Here is a 19,048-nt window from a genome sequence, read left to right on the forward strand (position 1 = left end):
TTTACGACTGAGCACTTAGTACAAAAAAGTTATACTAAAAAAGTTACTCGACTGAGCACTTAGTACAAAAAAAGTTATACTAAAAAAAGTTTACTCGACTGAGCACTTAGTACAAAAAAAGTTATACTAAAAAAGTTTACTCGACTGAGCACTTAGTACAAAAAAAGTTATACTAAAAAAGTTTACTCGACTGAGCACTTAGTACAAAAAAAGTTATACTAAAAAAGTTACTCGACTGAGCACTTAGTACAAAAAAAAGTTATACTAAAAAAAGTTTACTCGACTGAGCACTTAGTACAAAAAAAGTTATACTAAAAAAGTTTACTCGACTGAGCACTTAGTACAAAAAAAAAGTTATACTAAAAAAGTTTACTCGACTGAGCACTTAGTACAAAAAAAAGTTATACTAAAAAAGTTTACTCGACTGAGCACTTAGTACAAAAAAAGTTATACTAAAAAAGTTTACTCGACTGAGCACTTAGTACAAAAAAAGTTATACTAAAAAAGTTTACTCGACTGAGCACTTAGTACAAAAAAAGTTATACTAAAAAGTTTACTCGACTGAGCACTTAGTACAAAAAAGTTTATACTAAAAAAGTTTACTCGACTGAGCACTTAGTACAAAAAAAGTTATACTAAAAAAGTTTACTCGACTGAGCACTTAGTACAAAAAAAGTTATACTAAAAAAGTTTACTCGACTGAGCACTTAGTACAAAAAAAGTTATACTAAAAAAAGTTTACTCGACTGAGCACTTAGTACAAAAAAAGTTATACTAAAAAAGTTTACTCGACTGAGCACTTAGTACAAAAAAAGTTATACTAAAAAGTTTACTCGACTGAGCACTTAGTACAAAAAAAGTTATACTAAAAAAGTTTACTCGACTGAGCACTTAGTACAAAAAAGTTATACTAAAAAAGTTTACTCGACTGAGCACTTAGTACAAAAAAAGTTATACTAAAAAAAGTTTACTCGACTGAGCACTTAGTACAAAAAAAGTTATACTAAAAAGTTTACTCGACTGAGCACTTAGTACAAAAAAGTTATACTAAAAAAAGTTTACTCGACTGAGCACTTAGTACAAAAAAAGTTATACTAAAAAAGTTTACTCGACTGAGCACTTAGTACAAAAAAAGTTATACTAAAAAAAAATTTACTCGACTGAGCACTTAGTACAAAAAAAGTTATACTAAAAAAGTTTACTCGACTGAGCACTTAGTACAAAAAAAGTTATACTAAAAAAGTTTACTCGACTGAGCACTTAGTACAAAAAAAGTTATACTAAAAAAGTTTACTCGACTGAGCACTTAGTACAAAAAAGTTATACTAAAAAAGTTTACTCGACTGAGCACTTAGTACAAAAAAGTTATACTAAAAAAGTTTACTCGACTGAGCACTTAGTACAAAAAAAGTTATACTAAAAAAGTTTACTCGACTGAGCACTTAGTACAAAAAAAGTTATACTAAAAAAGTTTACTCGACTGAGCACTTAGTACAAAAAAAGTTATACTAAAAAAGTTTACTCGACTGAGCACTTAGTACAAAAAAAGTTATACTAAAAAAGTTTACTCGACTGAGCACTTAGTACAAAAAAAGTTATACTAAAAAAGTTTACTCGACTGAGCACTTAGTACAAAAAAGTTATACTAAAAAAGTTTACTCGACTGAGCACTTAGTACAAAAAAAGTTATACTAAAAAAGTTTACTCGACTGAGCACTTAGTACAAAAAAAGTTATACTAAAAAAGTTACTCGACTGAGCACTTAGTACAAAAAAAGTTATACTAAAAAAGTTTACTCGACTGAGCACTTAGTACAAAAAAAGTTATACTAAAAAAGTTTACTCGACTGAGCACTTAGTACAAAAAAAGTTATACTAAAAAGTTTACTCGACTGAGCACTTAGTACAAAAAAAGTTATACTAAAAAATTTACTCGACTGAGCACTTAGTACAAAAAAAGTTATACTAAAAAAGTTTACTCGACTGAGCACTTAGTACAAAAAAAGTTATACTAAAAAAGTTTACTCGACTGAGCACTTAGTACAAAAAAAGTTATACTAAAAAAGTTTACTCGACTGAGCACTTAGTACAAAAAAAGTTATACTAAAAAAGTTTACTCGACTGAGCACTTAGTACAAAAAAAGTTATACTAAAAAAGTTTACTCGACTGAGCACTTAGTACAAAAAAATTATACTAAAAAAGTTACTCGACTGAGCACTTAGTACAAAAAAAGTTATACTAAAAAAGTTTACTCGACTGAGCACTTAGTACAAAAAAAGTTATACTAAAAAAGTTTACTCGACTGAGCACTTAGTACAAAAAAAGTTATACTAAAAAAGTTACTCGACTGAGCACTTAGTACAAAAAAAGTTATACTAAAAAAGTTTACTCGACTGAGCACTTAGTACAAAAAAGTTATACTAAAAAAGTTTACTCGACTGAGCACTTAGTACAAAAAAAGTTATACTAAAAAAGTTTACTCGACTGAGCACTTAGTACAAAAAAAGTTATACTAAAAAAAGTTTACTCGACTGAGCACTTAGTACAAAAAAAGTTATACTAAAAAAATTTACTCGACTGAGCACTTAGTACAAAAAAGTTATACTAAAAAAATTTACTCGACTGAGCACTTAGTACAAAAAAGTTATACTAAAAAAATTTACTCGACTGAGCACTTAGTACAAAAAAGTTATACTAAAAAAATTTACTCGACTGAGCACTTAGTACAAAAAAGTTATACTAAAAAAATTTACTCGACTGAGCACTTAGTACAAAAAAGTTATACTAAAAAATTTACTCGACTGAGCACTTAGTACAAAAAAGTTATACTAAAAAAATTTACTCGACTGAGCACTTAGTACAAAAAAGTTATACTAAAAAAATTTACTCGACTGAGCACTTAGTACAAAAAAGTTATACTAAAAAAATTTACTCGACTGAGCACTTAGTACAAAAAAGTTATACTAAAAAATTTACTCGACTGAGCACTTAGTACAAAAAAAGTTATACTAAAAAATTTTACTCGACTGAGCACTTAGTACAAAAAAAGTTATACTAAAAAAATTTACTCGACTGAGCACTTAGTACAAAAAAGTTATACTAAAAAATTTACTCGACTGAGCACTTAGTACAAAAAAAGTTATACTAAAAAAATTTACTCGACTGAGCACTTAGTACAAAAAAAGTTATACTAAAAAAATTTACTCGACTGAGCACTTAGTACAAAAAAAGTTATACTAAAAAAATTTACTCGACTGAGCACTTAGTACAAAAAAGTTATACTAAAAAATTTACTCGACTGAGCACTTAGTACAAAAAAAGTTATACTAAAAAATTTACTCGACTGAGCACTTAGTACAAAAAAAGTTATACTAAAAAAATTTACTCGACTGAGCACTTAGTACAAAAAAAGTTATACTAAAAAAATTTACTCGACTGAGCACTTAGTACAAAAAAAGTTATACTAAAAAAATTTACTCGACTGAGCACTTAGTACAAAAAAAGTTATACTAAAAAAATTTACTCGACTGAGCACTTAGTACAAAAAAAGTTATACTAAAAAAATTTACTCGACTGAGCACTTAGTACAAAAAAAGTTATACTAAAAAAATTTACTCGACTGAGCACTTAGTACAAAAAAAGTTATACTAAAAAAATTTACTCGACTGAGCACTTAGTACAAAAAAAGTTATACTAAAAAAATTTACTCGACTGAGCACTTAGTACAAAAAAAGTTATACTAAAAAAATTTACTCGACTGAGCACTTAGTACAAAAAAAGTTATACTAAAAAAATTTACTCGACTGAGCACTTAGTACAAAAAAAGTTATACTAAAAAAATTTACTCGACTGAGCACTTAGTACAAAAAAGTTATACTAAAAAAATTTACTCGACTGAGCACTTAGTACAAAAAAAGTTATACTAAAAAAATTTACTCGACTGAGCACTTAGTACAAAAAAAGTTATACTAAAAAAATTTACTCGACTGAGCACTTAGTACAAAAAAAGTTATACTAAAAAAATTTACTCGACTGAGCACTTAGTACAAAAAAAGTTATACTAAAAAAATTTACTCGACTGAGCACTTAGTACAAAAAAAGTTATACTAAAAAAATTTACTCGACTGAGCACTTAGTACAAAAAAAGTTATACTAAAAAATTTACTCGACTGAGCACTTAGTACAAAAAAAGTTATACTAAAAAAAATTTACTCGACTGAGCACTTAGTACAAAAAAAGTTATACTAAAAAAATTTACTCGACTGAGCACTTAGTACAAAAAAAAGTTATACTAAAAAAATTTACTCGACTGAGCACTTAGTACAAAAAAAAGTTATACTAAAAAAATTTACTCGACTGAGCACTTAGTACAAAAAAAAGTTATACTAAAAAAATTTACTCGACTGAGCACTTAGTACAAAAAAAGTTATACTAAAAAAATTTACTCGACTGAGCACTTAGTACAAAAAAAGTTATACTAAAAAAAATTTACTCGACTGAGCACTTAGTACAAAAAAAGTTATACTAAAAAAATTTACTCGACTGAGCACTTAGTACAAAAAAAGTTATACTAAAAAAATTTACTCGACTGAGCACTTAGTACAAAAAAAGTTATACTAAAAAATTTACTCGACTGAGCACTTAGTACAAAAAAAGTTATACTAAAAAATTTACTCGACTGAGCACTTAGTACAAAAAAAGTTATACTAAAAAAATTTACTCGACTGAGCACTTAGTACAAAAAAAGTTATACTAAAAAAATTTACTCGACTGAGCACTTAGTACAAAAAAAGTTATACTAAAAAAATTTACTCGACTGAGCACTTAGTACAAAAAAAGTTATACTAAAAAAATTTACTCGACTGAGCACTTAGTACAAAAAAAGTTATACTAAAAAAATTTACTCGACTGAGCACTTAGTACAAAAAAAGTTATACTAAAAAAATTTACTCGACTGAGCACTTAGTACAAAAAAAGTTATACTAAAAAAATTTACTCGACTGAGCACTTAGTACAAAAAAAGTTATACTAAAAAAATTTACTCGACTGAGCACTTAGTACAAAAAAAGTTATACTAAAAAATTTACTCGACTGAGCACTTAGTACAAAAAAAGTTATACTAAAAAATTTACTCGACTGAGCACTTAGTACAAAAAAAGTTATACTAAAAAAATTTACTCGACTGAGCACTTAGTACAAAAAAAGTTATACTAAAAAAATTTACTCGACTGAGCACTTAGTACAAAAAAAGTTATACTAAAAAAATTTACTCGACTGAGCACTTAGTACAAAAAAAGTTATACTAAAAAATTTACTCGACTGAGCACTTAGTACAAAAAAAGTTATACTAAAAAAATTTACTCGACTGAGCACTTAGTACAAAAAAAGTTATACTAAAAAAATTTACTCGACTGAGCACTTAGTACAAAAAAAGTTATACTAAAAAAATTTACTCGACTGAGCACTTAGTACAAAAAAAGTTATACTAAAAAAATTTACTCGACTGAGCACTTAGTACAAAAAAAGTTATACTAAAAAAATTTACTCGACTGAGCACTTAGTACAAAAAAAGTTATACTAAAAAAATTTACTCGACTGAGCACTTAGTACAAAAAAAGTTATACTAAAAAAATTTACTCGACTGAGCACTTAGTACAAAAAAAGTTATACTAAAAAATTTACTCGACTGAGCACTTAGTACAAAAAAAGTTATACTAAAAAAATTTACTCGACTGAGCACTTAGTACAAAAAAAGTTATACTAAAAAAATTTACTCGACTGAGCACTTAGTACAAAAAAAGTTATACTAAAAAAATTTACTCGACTGAGCACTTAGTACAAAAAAAGTTATACTAAAAAATTTACTCGACTGAGCACTTAGTACAAAAAAAGTTATACTAAAAAAATTTACTCGACTGAGCACTTAGTACAAAAAAAGTTATACTAAAAAAATTTACTCGACTGAGCACTTAGTACAAAAAAAGTTATACTAAAAAAATTTACTCGACTGAGCACTTAGTACAAAAAAAGTTATACTAAAAAAATTTACTCGACTGAGCACTTAGTACAAAAAAAGTTATACTAAAAAAATTTACTCGACTGAGCACTTAGTACAAAAAAAGTTATACTAAAAAAATTTACTCGACTGAGCACTTAGTACAAAAAAAGTTATACTAAAAAAATTTACTCGACTGAGCACTTAGTACAAAAAAAGTTATACTAAAAAAATTTACTCGACTGAGCACTTAGTACAAAAAAAGTTATACTAAAAAAATTTACTCGACTGAGCACTTAGTACAAAAAAAGTTATACTAAAAAAATTTACTCGACTGAGCACTTAGTACAAAAATTATCAAAACGATTGAAAATTTCGTAAATGTGCCGGAGGGTTTACGAAGCAATGCATAATGTATTGCAAATTGTCGTAGATGTGCTACGGGATTTAAGTACGAAATGCCAAAGATAAGTAGAAGAATTGTTTGTTGCATATTACAATTATAACTATTAATGCAAGCTAAAGAAAGTATATTTGCATACATATTATTTAAAAACGCAATACTTAAAGGCGTGAATAACATATAAAGTATAGGCAATGATAGGCAAAATATACCAAAGTATTGCAAGAAAGCTCATATATATTAGTGCCAGATGTCATATAAAGCAGCAGTGTAATATGTAGCAGGTATAATGTATGCTATATGTATGCTATATGTATATATATATATATATATATATATATATATATATATATATATATATATATATATATATATATATATATATATCACCCATAGACACCATCACTTTCCAGCGTAAAACACTTCCGCAACGAGGGTCCCAGACCAGGTTCACCTACTAATATATTATATATTTTGTTTCGGTTGAGATTAGCTCAGTGGGTAGCAGCTCAGCTCTTGAATTCGACAAAAGAAACCTGTGTCGGGTTCAAGTCCCGGTCAGGGCAAAAAAAAAATAAAAACACAATTATTGATCAAAATATTTCTATAGTAAAACTTGCCTTGATCGGGAACCCACTAATATATATATTTGTGGCAAGGCCTTCTAGAAATCTAGGGGGCCTTGCTTTCAGCATCAATAAGACATATCCGTTCACAGATGGCTCCAGGAATTTAGTAGACAGCTTCACAATTGTAACTTTTAGCAATTATTCGAACCTGTAAATCACAAGCGCCATCTACATTCAAATAATTACAAATTTTTAACAATTATTCGAACCGGTAATTTACAGACGCCATCTAGTTTCAGGTAATTACAACTTTTAGCAATTATTCAAACCAGTAAATCGCACGCGCCATCTATACTCAAATAATTACAACTTTTAGCAATTATTCGAACCAGCAATTCTAGAGGCGTTATCTACATTTAAAAATTACAACTTTTAGCATTTATTCGAACCAATAATATCCTAGCGCCACCTATGTACCAATAGATTTCACTACTTTTAACATTTATTCAAACCGGTAATTCACAGTGTCATCTACAGTCAAATTAATACAACTTTTAGCAATTATTTAAACCAGTAATTCACAGGGATTATCTACATTCAAATACATATTACTACTTTTAATTATTCGAATCAATAGTTTATCAAATTTTATCTGTGATAATCTTCATTGATTGAATAATAATAGGCATTTATTTAAATTGAAAAATAAACAGTGCTTGCTCAAAACTTCTTAACAGACAACCAAACTTATTTAATAGTACATTTGAAATATTATATTCCATGAAATACCTTTTCCAATGGTTAAAAAAGAGGCGCAGGATGAACTGTATATCTGGAAGGCATTACTCACTGCAAGGAATTTGCATCATTGCAATTGTGCTATTAAACCGTAACAGTGAAGTCCATGGCTGTATTGTCATCACTTTCAACTGGAATATAAAATAAATTGCATTAAATTTTGTATCATATATGTAGTACTACTCATGTGGTTTTTCTCTTCCATCCATTGTCTATTTCGAAACCTTCACTGTAAAAGAAAATTGAATTTAAGAACTTCATAATAATAATAATAAAAAAAATATATACTGTTTTATTTTGAATAAAATATTGAATTTAATTGTTGTACCTATCAAGAAGCACGAGAGCCTTCCATTTATTTTGAGAGTTGACCAAGAATTGCAGTAGCAGCCAGCTGCAGCATATTTCATAGCTAATGATGTTTTTCTAATATTCTTTGTTTTGCATTGCCGGTATTCTCTGTAAAAAAAAATTATTACATTAATTATTCAAATTTATATAAAAAATTACCGACAAATTTTTTAAATCATTTATATTATTTGACTGCAATACTCGAGTAAATTAAATTTGTAATATAAATTCATCACTGATGAAATTTTTAAATATTATCAAGCAGTTTAACAATAACTTACCTATATTTGATTCAAAGTCTTTGATTAGGTAGCCATTTACTAGTAATTCTAGGATTTGAAATCATGCATCCTCTGATTTGCCTGGTTTTCTTCCAACAGTTCTCGTCTTGACGTGTTTAGTTATTCAAGCCAATCCATTTGCACCAAATGCACCAAAGGTATATTGTATTGTTCGAGTGAGGATTATTTCTGAAATAAAATAAATTCATTGAACTATTGTTATTTAAAGAGTAGAGTACATGAATTATTTTAAATATTCGAGCTAAACATACCAAATTTAATAAAAGCAGCAGCCTCTTTGAAATCCTACGGTAAGAATACATTGGTTCCATTCTTTGAAATGGTTCTCTTCAGTTAGGGCCCACGATTGCTTGTCACGTTATTTTCTTCAGGAATGCACATATTCCCCAATATGCATGTCGACAAGTCCACATTGTTTGATTCACCGTACGATTTGTAGAGTTATTTCTTTCAAGAATGCACATGTTCTACAATATGTATATCGGCAAGTCCATATTGTTTCATTCACTGTAGGAATTGCAGAGCATCCTTGTTATTTCCTTCAAGAATGCACATATTCCACAATATGTATGTCGGCAAGTCCATAATGCAACATCTTACTTCATACTTTAAATACAATGATCTCTTTCAATTAATTTGTATTACTTTTACGAATTTGTTTATAGATTTTTATACTTGTATATTTTATTACCATATGAAAAATCTCTTTATGAATTTAACATTATTTAATCGTAATTTCTTGAACAAATAAAAAAAAGTATTATTGACTCAAAATTTTTGTAAAAGCATTCAAATTCTTTCACATTTTTTAATTATTGCATTAAATTAAATACCTTAAAACTTAATTGAGACTAATATTCAAGCATTTAAAAAATAAATCTCTTGTATGTATATTTCAATTATTTCATTTTATTAATTACCTTTTATCCTCACTGACAACACAAAGGCTGCAGGCAGCAAAGAGTTTAATAAACAGATCCCCGATTAAGTCTGATACACTTGGCCTTTGCATAGTGATCGCAAACGACTGAAAAATAAAATAAATTGCGTTTAATTCAATAGTTCATATTTAGATTAAATAATACTTAGTAGCAAAAAGATTGTTTCATCAAGTATTACAAAATTTACGATTGATCATTCATTCAACTCTCAAATATTCAAAATTTAGTAGTTGCTGAACAATTTCCATTCATTTATGATATGCAATGCCAAATTATAATAAAAAAATTCTATATTTTACTTTCCAAATACTAAAATATTTCAATAGTATTAATTGTAAATTATTTCATCACACACCTTATGGTCACTATTGCTGCCATGCAGAGATAATGTTGCTTCTAAAGCTCTGCCGTAGATAATGTCACTTTCGAATTCATTTGTCTTCCCTGAAATAAATTAATTGTTCATTAATTTTACATTTTCTAATGATTATATTAAAAACCAATCATTTCAGTGACTTAATAAATAAATTTAAGTTTGAAATAAAATCTTTGAAATAAATGTAGAAATAAAAATTTTTTGATTTAATTGTAATAATAATTGTATGTATACAGTTACATTTAGACACTAAATATTAACAATATTTTATTTAAAAATATCATTTTTCATTAATATGAAAAATTACTCGTATTTTCTTTTCTTATAATTTATTGTCAATTTTTATACTCATAACTATTTTATAATTACTAACCTGATTAGGCCCTTGGCAGAGCACGATGATGTTCAAACACTTTCCATCTTTACTAAATTCCATTGTCTATTTCGAAACCTTCACTGTAAAAGAAAATTGAATTTAAGAACTTCATAATAATAATAATAAAAAAAAATATAAACTGTTTTAGCTGAAGAGAGCACCACTCACCACTCACCACACACCATCTACAAAAGTGCCATTGAAACCAATATCGGGTTTGATGAAGTACTTTAACAGCAACTACTGTATCTCTTGGGCAGCATGATGACAAACAAAATGTGCTCATTTAATAGTATAGCTTGTATCGGGCATACCTGCTGAACAAGTAAGAAATATATTTAACCAAGAAATAATAATGAACAATGATTTTTTTTAATTCGATGTAGAAAGATATTGTATGTTTATTTTTCACTAATCATTAGTATTAAATTATTATATTTATTAGTTAATTAGCTTTTTGTATATATTCTAATATTCTGAATTGTTTCATCGGACTATTTGTTCGTATTTGATGTTTTACTAAAAAAATTTATGTTTATATATACATATATATTATATATATATATATATATATATATATATATATATATATATATATATATATTCAATAGATAAGTCCTGGATTTTTTCAATATATTGATTGTTTCTTTTCCAAACAGTAAATCCAATAATAAAAACAATTTGTTTTTGAGATATTTAATAACGACGTTTCGGAAATAGATACGTTCCATCATCAGGTTTATTCTGTAATAATTTATATAACTTCATAAACAATGAATACCGTTATTTTAATCTATTATATAAAACTCTATTTACAAAAATAAATTTCTTTTAATCGTATAGGTACGCGTTTCCAATAATCATTGAACATACCTGTATTTATAAAATTTTATCATGCTTCTTTATTCAAATAACGATTTTATCTAATTCATTTGATGTTTGCGTTGACCAACACTTGCTTCACATTTTTAAACATTATAAATATAAATACTTCTTTACATTTTTTAAATCATTGAAATCATACGCCGCTCAGTTCTCTCAAAAAATGAAGTGCCATATTTGGCCCTTTTTGCCCCGTATCATCAAAACGGCTGGACCTGTCTTTGCCAAAAACTAATCAGGACGTCTCCTTATCAATTCAAGACGACTGTTTTCTTAATCATTTCAATCATTACCGACATCGTCGACAAATATTTCGGGAAAAATGATTTATTTTGAATTAATTATTATATATTACAACACTGTTTTAGAACTTGTATTGAATAAATTATCCAATAAAAGAGAGAGATCCAATAAAAATCGATAAAAAAAATCAATAAATCATTTGTATTCCAAAACTGATTATTACATCTGTTATGTACATCAAATATCAGATATTTTATACAGATTTCAATAATAAGTACAAACTTTGTTCACATTGTTATGGATAAAGTATCAAAATTTATACAGTTTAACCGTAAAACTCCGACGCGGCACATACTCGCTCCGATATTCTATCTTGCCCACCGCGATCGCTTCGAAAAAAAATTCAAAGTACATTTTTTTCTTCCTGATTTTTTTATTGATCGACAGCTAATGAAATTTTAGGAAAAGTCAAGAAATTTCAAGTCGATAGGATTACTAGAAGTGTTCTTTTTTTTAATTGAAGCCGAAAAAAGTCTGGCCAGATCACTCCGACCGACGGAGGATTAATTATATGTCAAAACGATGTACAAATTTATAAAAAACTAAACTGGTGATTCAAATATGTACCAGTAGCAAAATAATTTTAAGAATCTAAGAGCTGTGTTAATAAGAAATCGTAATTTTTGGCATATTGAAAAAATCCTAACCATTGACCCATTGCCGCCCCATTTGTCTTGCAAAATCTTTTAATCAACGCAGTCTACTTTAAACTAATATTTGAAAGTTTGAATGGATGGATGATTTCAAATGATTCAGAAAATTCTAGTGATATATACGGAAATTCGGTATCGGTACCCACAAAATCAACTTGAAACTGACCTTTTCTCCTGTAAACGGTGCTGCATCAGTTCCAATTTCTCATGTAAATTAGATTTGATAAGGGCACAATGACAAACACTTGAAATTAATAGGTATAAAATTATCGCACTATTAAACTGAATTCAATTCGCAACCATGTTGAACTTACGCAACAAGCCGGTCGGCTACGTCCATTTCGCCGAGACCCTTCTAGCCGTACACCGTACACCGTACACCGCCGCATTCGAAAACGAAATGATATCCTCTCGCAATGGCAGGCCGATTCGAGTGGTGGGGAGAGCAACTAGGTGATAGGTGATGGGCGGTGATGGGCGTGGCCTGCGCCTGCGACATATCTTTGTCCTTGTCCTGCGCATTAATCCTATGCGTGGAATAGAGTGCGAAATAGTACTCGAGCGCACTCGCACATGACATAGTTGTCCTTCTCTGTACGCAGTATTGCATAATGGCCGATCGGCTTCCGAAAGAACCTGCGCCATTATCATGTTGTTTGAGCTTCTGTCTGTCGGCAAACTGCAACGTAAAATCATATTATAATTATTTTTATATTTCAATCGACATATAAAGAAACTCTTTTTCTGTAGAATTTATGATAAAAGTTTATGTAAATAATAACACAACCGTTCATGCAGAAGGATAAAAACAGACTGACTGATTCTTTATGATACCGATATATTCTTTAACTAATCACTTTGAATCGTTTATGAATTTTTAATTATTTTGGACATAATATAAAAAGACGGAATGTGCAGGACATTCTCTGATGCCATTCTTGCTTTAAAACTCGGTTTTGTTGAAATCCAAAATGAACCTATTTCGCATAAAAAGAAGTTTGCAAACTACAATTATTTTATTATTGGTTTTCCATTGTAATTGTTCACACCAAAATCACAGCATCCGATATATTGATATAGAAACAAATCAAATATCTAAATAAAAAATTATTATAAAATAAAATCAATCAATACAAAAATTAAACTTTGAAAACATTGTAAATACAAATATAATTTGTAGTTGTAATAAAAACTAGTTGGTATTGGTATTTTGCCTTGAGGCAAGTTACATGAACTTTCCGATATGTGTATGTGTAATCGACTATATAAATTAATTTATGAGCGATTAAACGTATTCCGAGTAGATTTATTACACATAATTGAAAACGAACAAACACGTTAACTCGAGTATTTTCTAAAAGCAAATTTTCAAAAATTAATAACTTTTATAATTGAACCAGTTTCGGTAGGACTTAATGGTTTAGATGTACATTGAGATCAAGTACTCTAGCGTTATACCAAGTAAATCGTCTAATTTTAATTTTAACGAACGTCAAAAAAACTACTCATTTTCTCAAACTTTGATGAATTTTTAAAATTCAACTACTAGTAAGGCCATAATAATTCAGTAAGTTCCATAAGACCATAGTATATATCGCCCAAAAAAGTTCCATAAAAATCGGCGTAATATTTTTTTCAACGGTTAATTACAAGGAAACGGCTCGGTAGATTTTCACCAAAAACTAATCAGTATCATTCCCAACTAATATCTTTCGAACAGTTTTTTTTTTTAATCGATTCGGTAGAATGAGCTTAAATGTGGACGAAAAGTTTAACACTTTTTTTCAAATTACAAAGAAACGGTTTGGCAGATCGTCTCACAAAACTGACCAACTATAGTGCTCATTGAGATACATCGAATGACTTAAATTTCTAAAATCGGTTCAGGCGTTTTTAAGCCAAAAAACGATACCAATTTTTGCAAACTTTGACGAATTTTTAAAGTTAAACCGATAGTGTCGTAGGGCCGTAATATTTTAGTATGATCTAGAAGACGATGGTATGTACCGCAAAAATTATAAAAATCGTCGAATTTTTTTTTTTTCAAACTTTATTACAAGAAAACGGCCCGGCCGATCTATACCAAAAACTAATCAGCACGATTCCCAACCAATACCTACGAACGGTTTTTGAATTTTCAAAATCGATTCAGAATTGCGGATTAAACGTGGACGAAAAAGTTTTCACTTTTCTGCGATTTACAAAGAAGCGGCCTGGCCGATCATCGTACAAAACTCATAAACCCTAAGTCGTCATCGAGATACATCGAATGGCTTTTAAATTTTGGAAATCGGTCCAGCCGTTTTTGAGAAAACGTTGATTTACGGCAAAAAAATTGTTCACACACACGCGCGCACACACACACACATATACTTTTTCCAAATGTTGGTCTCATTCGATTCAGAATGGCTTGAAACGTCGAGAAAACATAAAATTAGCAAATCGGATCTTTTGATGAAAACATAAACTTCTCCTTCGGGAAGTTAATAAACACGTAATTAATATTACAAATGAAGTGTTTTACAACAAATCATTGGTCCTTCGAAAAATCAATCAAACCTAACAAACAGTAATATTCTACTACTATATCGACGCCACATCTATAGTTCTATAATCTAAAGCCACCAATCTTTCAAATGCTATAAACATTTAAAAAAAAATTGTTAAGAATTAGAAAAGTATTGGCATAAATTTGGAAATTTCAAATTAGACGCAAATAGTGTAGTTAGTAGGAAAATGATTTATCAATCATGAATTTTTTAAAACTCGTCAGAGGAAGGTAATACGCTACTTTGACAAGATTTGCAAATTCATATTCAGGATATTGAAAGTTTGTTCAAAGTAAATATACTTTATCGAGTAATCGACATTATTATTAAACAAATTAAAACGCAATTCTTCCGATGAATTAACATGTTTCAAATTTCAGTATGTTGCTACAATAGAAGTTTTCAATGATACTGATCTATTAAATAAAAGCTCTAAAATTTGTTTAGATAAAAAAGACATTAGAAATTCAGAATAAACAAATTTTAAAATCATTATTAATAGATCAGTACCATAAAAAAAACTTTCGTTCAGATTCTGAACCATTTGCCAGGGAAGTTTAGTTTGCAATCAACTTTTAGAGGCGGAATACGAAATACCTACTTCGGTAAGAAAAAATTTCATTTACTAAATAGCTTATTGAAGTTAACATTTTATTTTTATTTCAAAACAAAATATATACAGGGTTCATGCTATTGTTTCCTAATAAGCTAGACGACAAATGGTTTCATCTTCGTTATAAAAATATATGTTAAATCACAAAATATTTATTGTTAAATCATTTTAATTGCCCGAGGTTTTTCTCGGACTACGGTAATAAATTGCAAGTAATTAAAAACTATGTTGGAACTGATTAAAAATGCAGAATCATTGAAATCCATTAAATAACATTAAAATTATGAATATTGCAAAATCTTAATGAAAACAAAAATTATTTAAATTATTTCAGGTAGATAATAATATACATTCGAGGAATTGATTATTTTTATGGCTATAATTTGTAATTAACTATTTTATTCGCTGATAAAATAATTGACGAATAAATTGTCAAGTATGATATAAAGAAATTGTTAAATTATGAAATTTTCATTATTAAGTCATATTGTTTAGGTCGGAATGTAAAAATTAATTTGATAAAATATTTTTAAAATTAAATTACCTGCACGTTTTTTAATAGCAAAAGCAAATCAACTGTCAAATAATTGAAAATAGTAGCCATTTTATAAAGTAAATTTCATGAAAACTGGTTTTATTTTCAAATTTATCAATCGAACCACATCACTGCTAATGATATTTATTTTAGCATGATCAGATGTTTCGTAAAATTGTTCAATAAATTAATTTTTATAACAATACTAAAAATTCAACTTCTTTCATATAAAAATTGATAAGATAATTTTTAAGGCAAAATTAAATTTGTTCGTCATGAATCATTATCGTCGAAACATGAAACATTTTAATAAATATTGCATAAAGTGCGATGTATTGTAAACGGACTGTAAATGTTGAATTGAATATAAATGTATGAAACCGGTTCTTTTGTTTGATTTACTCTCTATAAATTCGGACAGATTATTATCTACAGATATGTTAAATTATGTAACATTCCAATAATTCTGCATTTAAAGTGAAGTTTTGTAAAACAAATTGTTGCTTTTAATTAGTTGCTAATAGATCTTTAACAGACAAAAGTAACTAGAGGTGCATGGCATCGTGCCTTAAAGCAAATTGCTGGAACTTCCCGTACCGTAATGAAATATTCGAGAAATTTCAAACGTTTTCAAATATATTATTACAAATACTGTAACTTTCATTATTTTTGCTATCCTGTTTGTTATATCCGAGCAAGTCAAATGTAAATCATAAATCAATTTATCTCCAGAACATTAACAATCGTTCGTCATTTCATTTCGAATTCAATTTAAAAAAAAATAGTTGCCTAATTTACACAAAATTGAAAAAGTGCTCACAAAAATAGTCACAGTCTAATGCAAATAATTCTGTGCGAAATCTCCAGTACATAAACAGTCTAAACGCACTTGGGTAAATATTTGCACCAGAGTGGCGCTTAGACTGTGCTTAGCCTGGGTCATTTTTTAAATTTTTAATCCAAAATTACAAAAATATTTTTTGAAAAAAAAATTAGAAACAAAATTTTTTTTGCAAAAGCAATTATTTTGTTGAAACAAGCAGAAAGTTCTTTGAATCATTCAAATCGGACACTTAGTTCTCTCAAAAACTGCCATTTTTTTAACATTTAGCTCTATCTCCGAAACCGCTGGGCCTACCTTTGCCAAAAACTAATAACCACTTTTCCCCGTCATTACGAACTGAATGTTTTTTGGATCATACAAATTGGATGATCCGTTCTCTCAAAAACTCGATTTCTATTTTCTGCACTCTTTACTCCATATCTACGTAACGGCTTGACCTGCCTTTGCCAAAAACTAATCAGCACATCTCCCTATCAATAGAAATCGAATGTTTTTTAAACCATTCAAATCGGTTGATCCGTGCGCCCGAAAACGTGGACGAAAAAATGCGGACATACAAAACACACACACACACATCCATTAGTTTTCTGAGGTATGCCTTAAAATGTTCAGAAACCTTCAAAACGTCGAAAAATGCAAAAATTTTCATTTTCGATTTTCGGCCCATTACTATAACTACCCTACCGGAAGTTAATTAAATGATCAAAGTAGTAATCAAAGTCATTTAATCTAATTTTAAACGTATGTTATGAAAAACATGCATGCAAATGCGTTCTAATATAAAATTTGAAAACAATTTAATCGAAACAAATACTAATATTGGGTCTATTGTTTAATTACTAACTACTCAGTAATATTATTGTGAAATAAACAAATACTGAAAGAATAGAAAAGGCGTACAGATGTTTAAAACATTTAACTAATTCATAAAAAGAAACCAATTTGCAAGAAAGTATCAAAATAAAGGGCTGAATCGCGAATTCCTTAACAAATTCATAAAAGAAAACTAATTTGTATGAAACTAACTTAATAAAAGTGTGAAAACTTTTAGAGAAATTAGGAATCATTTACATGTAATCGAAATATGCCAATGTTATCAGCTATAAATAACATTATAAACAATAGCGTAAACATGATTAAATTGAAATAAATATGTGTTATTGGTTTCATTGCTTGAAATCAATCATATTTCCGCAAATTTGGTGTGGTCGAACTATATATGAGCATGCCATTTAAATAAATATCACTTACCACAGAGCCTTACAACCATTCTTGATTAGCTAGAAGTCAGCATCCATACTCCGATAATAAAAACTCCTTGAAATGTTATCACAAAAATCACTTCACACACAAAACTTTTACATTGTAATAATACTATTTTCTAATAAACACTACAGCAATTGAAATTTGAACAAATATTAGTACTAAAATGTAAAGTTTGCGAGACTCCAAAGAGGTTTAAACTATTAACATGACGCCTATTGGACAAACATCTGAAAGAAATAATTATTATTATAAATCAATATAATAAATCAAATTAATTTCTATTCACAAATACCTGTGACTCAATCCAAATGCATATAAATTGCCAGTAGCCTGATGTGCTGAAGAAACACAGGTTGTTCTGTGAATAAATGTACTAAATATAATGAAAAACAATAATCAAATCAATCACAATTTCTTTAAATAATACATATTTACAAACTACAACCAAATGAAACCATACAACAAAATAATAGTATAATTACCTTAACTTCAAAACTCTGATACGCACTAAGGATTCCAATAGTCTTCTAAATACAAATGAGTAACAATTCAATGTACTCGACTTCTAGTAAAATCTGCAAAATAGTATAATACTAATAATAGATATATAACTATCAAATTCATTTATATCGAGATTACAAAAACTAGTATAGGTATACTTATCTCAGATTTGGCCGATCTGCTTATGAATTATCTATTGTATAATGTCCTGGACGTATAAGTTGTTCTGTAAATTAAACAAAATGCTCATTATCAATAGTATAATTACATTAAAATAGTAATATAATATTATAAGTAACCGTATAATTACTGGTATAAAAAGAAACACATGAAGAGATTATATAAAAAATTCATTGAACACACAGAAATAATAATTTTACAGTCATTGGCCCATTTGTGTAATGTAAAGCCTACCCCCCTCCCACCCCCCTCCCCAAGTAATTGAATTATTTCCGTCTGTAGGTTAATTAAGTCCACATAACAATCCCTATCTAATATCTCGGACTATAGGTTATTGGATAAATTTTTGTTTCAGCCTGACATTTTGAAACATCGCATAGCTAAAAAAGGTGCACATGCTTTGCCATAAGTGACGGTGGTGAGCTTAAGTTTCTAATTCAGACTCAGGTGAATTTCTCCAAAGTATAAGTTGGTAGTACTGGTCTGCTTCTCGAACTTTTATTTGTCTGTACATTTTAACTATATCTGCAACAAAGACATGAAGATGACAGCGAAATCTAATCAAAATTGAAAATAGGTCTTGTTGCAGTTTTGCACCTATGTGTAGTGAA

The 19,048-nt window shown here is 28.6% G+C and overlaps 2 long non-coding RNA genes across 5 annotated transcripts; both read right to left on the minus strand.

Moving 5' to 3' along the window:
- Positions 1–7,042: 7,042 nt before the first annotated feature.
- Positions 7,043–9,392, minus strand: LOC113387729. Of its 2 annotated transcripts, XR_003368153.1 has the most exons (6): positions 9,339–9,392; positions 8,670–9,024; positions 8,398–8,586; positions 8,094–8,224; positions 7,757–7,994; positions 7,043–7,175 (listed from the first exon to the last, which is right to left on the minus strand). It is a non-coding gene; the product is annotated as an uncharacterized LOC113387729 (long non-coding RNA). The 2 variants fall into 2 exon arrangements; XR_003368152.1 differs by lacking the exon at positions 7,043–7,175 and having other exon boundaries at positions 7,531–7,994.
- A 4-nt stretch (positions 9,393–9,396) lies between these two features.
- LOC113387730 lies at positions 9,397–17,965 on the minus strand. Of its 3 annotated transcripts, none has more exons than XR_003368155.1 (7): positions 17,742–17,965; positions 12,264–12,628; positions 12,116–12,193; positions 10,280–10,425; positions 10,109–10,191; positions 9,715–9,803; positions 9,397–9,445 (listed from the first exon to the last, which is right to left on the minus strand). It is a non-coding gene; the product is annotated as an uncharacterized LOC113387730 (long non-coding RNA). The 3 variants fall into 3 exon arrangements; XR_003368156.1 differs by having other exon boundaries at positions 10,280–10,428; XR_003368154.1 differs by having other exon boundaries at positions 12,116–12,628.
- Between the last annotated feature and the right edge of the window lie 1,083 nt (positions 17,966–19,048).

This window comes from Ctenocephalides felis, unplaced genomic scaffold (genome assembly GCF_003426905.1).
Source record: "Ctenocephalides felis isolate EL2017-DRISC unplaced genomic scaffold, ASM342690v1 CF-g0.4_SCAFFOLD_03572, whole genome shotgun sequence".
Taxonomy (NCBI): domain Eukaryota; kingdom Metazoa; phylum Arthropoda; class Insecta; order Siphonaptera; family Pulicidae; genus Ctenocephalides; species Ctenocephalides felis.